Raw genomic sequence first — 7,037 nt, 5'->3', positions numbered from 1 at the left:
AAAGGACCTGCTATTAACTGATGAAAATGTGACTTTGGGTATAAGAGTTAAAAAAAACAAACCCCCAGCAAAAGGATCTTCTACTTTTAAAGGAAACTATCACTTACCTAGCCCGACAGCCAGGCTCAGCAGCTGCTAGGAGGTGCCACAGTGGGTGACGGGCAGAGTCTGGGCTGTACCCCCATCACTTCTACAGCCATTTCTCGAAGGCAAAAATCTCCATGTTCAGACTTGGGGAGAAATGTCCCCCTTAAGGATCTAACCCTGCAAAACTCAGCCTGCACAGTCTTAGGGGCATCTCAGATGTACTGCTGTCCCTCTTTAACTCAAAAATAATAGGTAGTTCTGGTCTGAACTGGATGTGATCTATTCATAAATTAAACATCTTTCATAGTGGTGATGCTGCTAAAATAAATGAAACATATTTTTGGAGTTGCTGTTCTCTTGATAAGGGAGCAAGTTTATTTCTAGCCCTCCCCTAAGGCAGTACGCTCTGGAGGAGTGGCAGTGGTGAGCGGCAGGAGCAGCCTTTGCTCGCTCTCGGTGTAACGTGCCTCCTGGGCTTTCTGTCCCCTGCACACAGTTACTTGCCGCAGTGGGAAGAAGCTGAGATTCCCAATATTTTGACCAGTTACTTTTTGAGAACTGTGTTGGTTTTCCACTGCTAGGCTGCTTCACTTCAGGGTCAGAAGGTACCTTGGGAAGTCCCCCAGCACTGCAGATACAGGAAATATTCCCCACGGCTCTTTGGCATTCCCCCTGCAGCAGCTTTGAAGCGTGATATGTTCTGAAAAGCAATTACCTGAAAATGTTGCTTTGCAGCTCAGCTCCCTCCCTTTGTGTGCCTCAGAGTCTGCTAATGTCAGTAAGCCTTCCTGCTTTTTCCTCCCTATTAACTTGGCCGAGGTTGCACTACGGTTTAACTGGCATGAGCTGGGGTTCAGTCCTTCAGGCGGATGTAATTATTTCTCCTAGCTGATGATGGCTGTGGAAACCCCTCAAGGGCCCTGGGGCTCGCAGCCCTGTTGTCCAGGGACCTCAGTCATCCTGCAGTTCACTTACTAGACCACGGTGGGAAGGAAAGGACCTAGCTGAATTCTGCAAGAATCTGTACAACTGGGAACTAAAGAATGCATCCTCCGACTTGCAAATAGAGGAGAAGGCAAATAAATAAATTCCCAGAATGAGGAAAACTGACTGTCCTTAGCCCGAGTGCCAGCACCTCTGAGCTTATGTATTCTTTAACCGCGATGCTGTGGGTCGCTGAGTTCAGCTGGTGAGTGATGCTGTGTTAACTCACAGCCACTGAACCCGCTGATGCCGCAAGACACCAGTTTGTGTTCTCTGCAGACCACGCCTTCAGCAAGTCACTGCACCTTTTCGGGGTTAGTAAAATCACAAGTCCAGCAGCCAGAAGTGAACAGATCCCGCTGCTGTCCCAGCACAGTTCAGCTCCCCGGTGAGATCCAGCCAGGGCAGGGAGCTGCCAGCAGCCGCCCGGCAGCACAGCGCAGCCCTGCGTTGTTCCAGTAGCTCACAGAAAAGCAGGTAGGTGGAAGAAGCACTTTGCTGTGCCTTACAGAGACAATGAGGCTTTTAAGAATTCAGATCCTCCCTTGAAAGGTTCTAGCGGTGACCTTGGGTGAGCTCCCTCGACACGCAGGCGGGATTGTCTCTGATGCCAGCCTGGGTCCACGTGAAGCAGCAAATGGAGCACATCACTGGAGAGGAATAAATGGCCGTAATGGTTCTGGACTGAAATAAAATACAGCATGCACTTACAGGGCCCTGGCAGGGAGGAAAAAGGAGCTACTGTACTTGGTACCCAGGCAACAAAGCTGCTCACCGGCAAACAGGCTACTTGTTTTTTTCCTAAAGTGAAATTCACTTTTTATGGCTTTCATTTTCAAAGCGTGCAGAGCTCCTACTGACGCAGCATTAAGTGCAATTGTATTATAATGTGCAAAGCTGTATCTGTGTGTATGATTTGTATTTACCAGTCTCATTAAATCAGGATCAGCCAATCTGCCTTCATGAATACACTGAACCCCGCCTTAGGAGAAAGCATCCCGAGCAGAAGTCAGTGGGAGTCTTGGAGCAGTGTAGCACTGACGTGCTTGTCTGAGGAATGGTGCTAGGAAAGGCAGGAGAGTAAGCGAAGGTGATGGGGTTTGTTAAAGGTCACGGGCGGTCTCTGGCAGAGCCAGGAACAGCACACAGCCGCTGAGTTCCAGCCCAGTGTGCTGGACTAAACATCTTCCCAGAAAGCCTTACAAACACTGCCTCCACGGCCAGTCCTAGGGAATGTTACTTTTATTCGTTGTTCCTTTCTTATGAAAATAAAAAATGACTCAAGAATCAGCCATCCTTCCTAATTTTCAAAGCCCACAGCTTTTGAGGTGCTGTAAAGTCAGGGCTGGCAACTGCTGTCTCAGGTGGCCCAGTGGCAGAGTTGAAATGGCACCCAGCAGAGCTCAGGAGCTAGGGCATCCTGTGAGGGCATCCATGAGAAGTTCACAGTTCCCACCAAGTGGGGAAAACAGCAGAGCCAAAAGGTACAGCCTTGAACAGTGTCGAAATATTAGCAGTTGCCTGTGTCCTGCCTTGGAGGTGGAGATCTTCCCACCTAGCAGGACACTTAACCTCCGCTAGGGTAGAGAAGCAGCACTGCTGCAATCCTCTCGAACATTTGCTGGGCTCTGCTCTGGTGTTTGCTATCTGGAAACCCTCCGAGTTTCCTCTGCATGTGGGTTTTTCTCCCTGCCATTGCACTTCCTCCTACAGCCTGTGAGGAAGCTACCATGCTGTATTTGTCTTGACTGTATACTGAAAGAAAGGGCATTGCAGCTTCTGTGTTAAAAACCCAAATCTCTCATGCTGAATAATCCCACCGAGTTCTCGCTGCATCTGACTGAATCACGGTACACTGGAAGTCAGCAGAGACTGGCCCTATGAGCCTATTGCAGACGTAAATAAAGAGAACAAGGAATGGAAAGGAGGAAGGAAGCCTGCTGTAATTACCCAACACAAAGCTATTAAATAATACAATAATTTCCTCAGGAAGAGATTATAGAGGATTGTGTGTGAAGTCTCAGGTCTGAAGGGCTTAAAAATTCACCTTAGAATGAAAGTCTAATTAGGAGGCTACAGCTGCAAAGAAAAATGGTTATTTCATAAATCCCTCAGTAGAGTTGTTTGGAAAAATACTGGTTTCTCTTTAGGAACAAAATAGGTCAAACCATTCATTTACATCGAATTATGTGTTGGATGAAGACTCAAAGACTCTAAATCCAGGTTTTTGAAACTCACTCTGAGGTCTTTTCATTCCAGTTTGAAAGTTTGAACAACCTAAAGTAAAATGAAAGTTTTCCATAACATCTTCATTTGTTTTTCCTTCTGACTTCTCCCAACTACTTTTGATTTTTTATATATTTTTGGCTAGGTTTATTTACAAATATGCAGGCTTTTATGGAATATTTCTATAAATAGGTATTTGTACACTTATAAAAGTACCGAGTAACTGACAGGTAAAGATGTTTCCCAAGAAGCAGGTGGATCTCATGGTTATGGTCCTTTCTGCTGTTCAATTTAATCAAAAGAAGACAAAATAAGAAATACGAAGTCATACCTAAGCAGCAGTTTCCATAGCTGCCGTGCTCCAACTGTGTTATATACGAAACCACCATTTGTGTCACAATTTGTGTTCTCACTTCCCAAAAAGGACCCAAAAAGAGGAAGGGACAGAAAAGAAGGACAAAAGCAGAGACGCTGTAAATAGCGGTTGTACAAACGCCCCTCTCGCACAAGTCCCTGGTAGTCACTGGGATGGTAGTCACAGAATCACAGCTTGGAAAAGACCCTCGGGATCATCGAGTCCAACCCTCAGCCCGACTCTACAAAGTTCTCCCCTACACCACATCCCCCAACAGCTCATCCAAACGACCCTTAAACACATCCAGGGATGGTGACTCCACAACCTCCCTCGCTCTGCCACGGCCCCCCCAGGCTGCCACGGGCTGATGCTCAGCGTGGACCTTCCAGGGAAGGAGCTCCCCCATCTCCCGCCCGCGTTGCTTCTGCCTCTGCCTGGCTGCTTCACGGCTTGCAGCCTCCCAGCCTCTGAGCTTTGCACTGGGCAAGAGCTGGCAACAAGAGCACGTGGTTTCAAATGAACCTGCCATGCTGGACTGGGGGTCTCGAGCAAAAACCCTGTACACAGGAATGCCCTGAGGAAGGGGACAGCAGCACCCTCACACTCTTCAGCCACCCAAACTAGGCTTCTTGCTTTCACTTGCTGCTAGATGTGGTAATACAGTATCCAGAGGAACTAACAAAAATAACTTTCCCATTGAAACGTTTAACAGTTGCAGAGTTTATATCTTAGATTTCAGCCTTCCTGGTGATGTTCCCTTTTTATCTTCACGTGGAAAGACTTGGGCTTTCAGAGTTCAGCTATGAGTTGAAGTCTCTGGATATAGCTCTTTTAGTCGAACTCATCTCCACTTTGAGCATGGGTTTGTATTGGGCAGCACACACATTTTAGCACCCCTGCCTTCAGCACAACAAGCAGGTTTACCCCGCCTTGAGGACCTTACGCTCTTCTCATGTCAAGTCAGACTTCTCAAGTCTAAATCACCTCTGAACTGTGCAATGTGCCGGAAATCTTGTCAGGGATTTGACCAAATATGTAAATACTTTCTGTTCTCACTGAATATTTTGTTCTAGGAGTAACCTTAGCTCCAGTGTACTTGTGCGTCACAGATTCCTTCAGCAGCAGAACAGCATAAACCTGGCAACATGCACACATAGAACTAGTTTTATTTTGGAAAGCTGCTAGTATTGCATCACTGTACAGTCTCTGGCAAAACGGAATGTGCAAGCTTGCTGACCTCTAAGAAGTGTAATCTGTTGACGTGTTGGGCTCAAGATACGTATGTAAGGTCGCAAAGGCGCTGGGCAGGAGATGTAGGAAGTGGGGGCTTTAAAAGCCTCTCACCAGTGAGTCAGCAGAGCCTAGAGATGACCCTGTGGAGCCTGGTATCCTCCCAGCTGAGGCTTGATGCTTGAAGAAGCTATTTCCATCACTGTAACTGGTGCTCACCAGAACCTGACCTGAGGGAGCAGGACTCAGGATCTGGTGGAGCTCAGTGTTCCTGCTTGGTTTATCCCCTTGTTGTAGCTGGAGTTCAGTGGGTCACTAGCTTATTTACACTTTTTTGTCCCAGAAATTGCAACATAGCTTTGCCTATCCTGACTCTGCTCCTCCCCCAGGGGAAGCTTTGGGCTTAAGCTCTGCCTACAGTTCCCTGCTGCTTTTGGGTCACTGGGAGTGAATTCAGTGGTTTTGTCCTGTGTCCTCCCTGAAGAATGAAGGGCCGAGCCACAGGAGCAGGCAGTTCACATAAAGGCCACCTGCCCTTTGTGGAGGATTTCTAACCCCACCACAGAAGGTGAGGATGTCGCTCAGAAGGGGAAAGGTTATTTTTATAGTGCTTTCCCCTCAGGCCCTAGCTAAATTACAGATTTTTTGGCTTAACCTTTACCTCCCACCAAAAGAGAGCGGAAGACTATACGCTGATCAATGCCCTTTTGATTAATGCACCCATATTTTTATTATATCAGGGTTTCTATGAAAGCTGCAGGCACCGACTAGTTACTGAGATGCCGTTCAGCCCTGCCTTCTGTTTCTAGGAACAAAGTTATTTGGATTCTGTGTTAAGGTGTAGGAAAAGGCCTGCACAAGCTCTGCAAATAGATGAGAAAAGACAGAGAATATTTTTGGCTCAGTAACCCAAATCTGGTCTTCATTCAGCTCCCATGTGCCTGGTGATGGCTGCAGACTTTGCTTTTGTTCGGTGCCAGTTTTCCCCTCCTGCTGCTGGAAACCCTGGGAACTTTCAGCTGATGGCACCAGTTTGTTTGCAGAACCAGCTTGATGTGTCCTGTGTACACACCTCCATACTCATTAAAAAACCCCCTCTCTTTCCAGGCCACTCGGGTCCTGGATGTCCTTTTCACCAACTGATTTTGGCTTCGGTATTTGAAAGCAAATATTCTGTGTCTGCTGCGAGAGCACCGGGCCAGAGGGCAGGCTGTTTGTGGGGCAGCTGATAAAGAGCTGGGTTGGCAACGGGAGATGATCAGCCCACGGGGCAGTGGCCTTGCAAGGCAACCACCAGCTGTGCGTCCAGCTCTCGCTGACTCCCTTCTCCTCAGCCGTCAGCAAATCAAAGCAAGCTCTGCCTTCCAGGGGCACATCTTTTTTTCTTAATAAAACGTAGCTAGCTGGCACTTGCACAAGGCCGTCTGAACATTTGAATGCTTAAAAAACAGAAACAAATTATCCTGAGGATGCCCCGATTAAAAACTTTGTGAGTTTTTATAAACCCAGTTGCTCATTTTGGAGTTGACCTGAACCCTCCCTCCTGCGTGTAAAATTGTGGTGAGGGCAGATCTGAAAAGCACCTGCTCAGCAATCTCTGAATGCTTTTGCTTAAAACGGGATGGTAAGAGGAATCCTGGTGAGAAACCTTTTTTTTGGGTAAAGAAATCAAACCAAAGTCCTCATGGGATGGATACAGTCAGAGTCCAGTCCTGTCCTCACTGCAGACCGGTAGCTGGGGGGAGAAAAACACCTTCAGGGGAGGAAAGCGATACCCGATGGGCTGTGAGCGGTCCCTGCCCACCGCCCTCCCCGGCACCCTGCGGCCATGCGCGTGTCCTGATGGCCTTCAGTGTTCCCTCCATCTAAGCCCCTGCCTTCTAAACGGCAGGGAAATCACGTATTTTATGGTTAATTATGACGACGTTCTTCTGGGGGCTGTAACTTTGCTTGGAGGCATTGACTTGTTCATTAATACATGTTTAAAAACGGATGTCAAGGATGTTCTCTGGAAGGCACCCATGTAGTGTGGTTTTGACCCAAAACTATGTCTCTTTTTCTCTTAGGGAAGGAACTGGTTCACTTTCTATGAGTGAGATTGGCAAGTTTGCAAAATGTGTGCTGAGAGTATTTTCTCGAAATCCCGCACTCTTTT

Source organism: Strix uralensis, chromosome 15, assembly GCF_047716275.1.
Source record: "Strix uralensis isolate ZFMK-TIS-50842 chromosome 15, bStrUra1, whole genome shotgun sequence".
NCBI lineage: Eukaryota > Metazoa > Chordata > Aves > Strigiformes > Strigidae > Strix > Strix uralensis.
The sequence above is the reverse complement of the archived record's forward strand: the minus strand, read 5'-3'. Positions refer to the sequence as shown.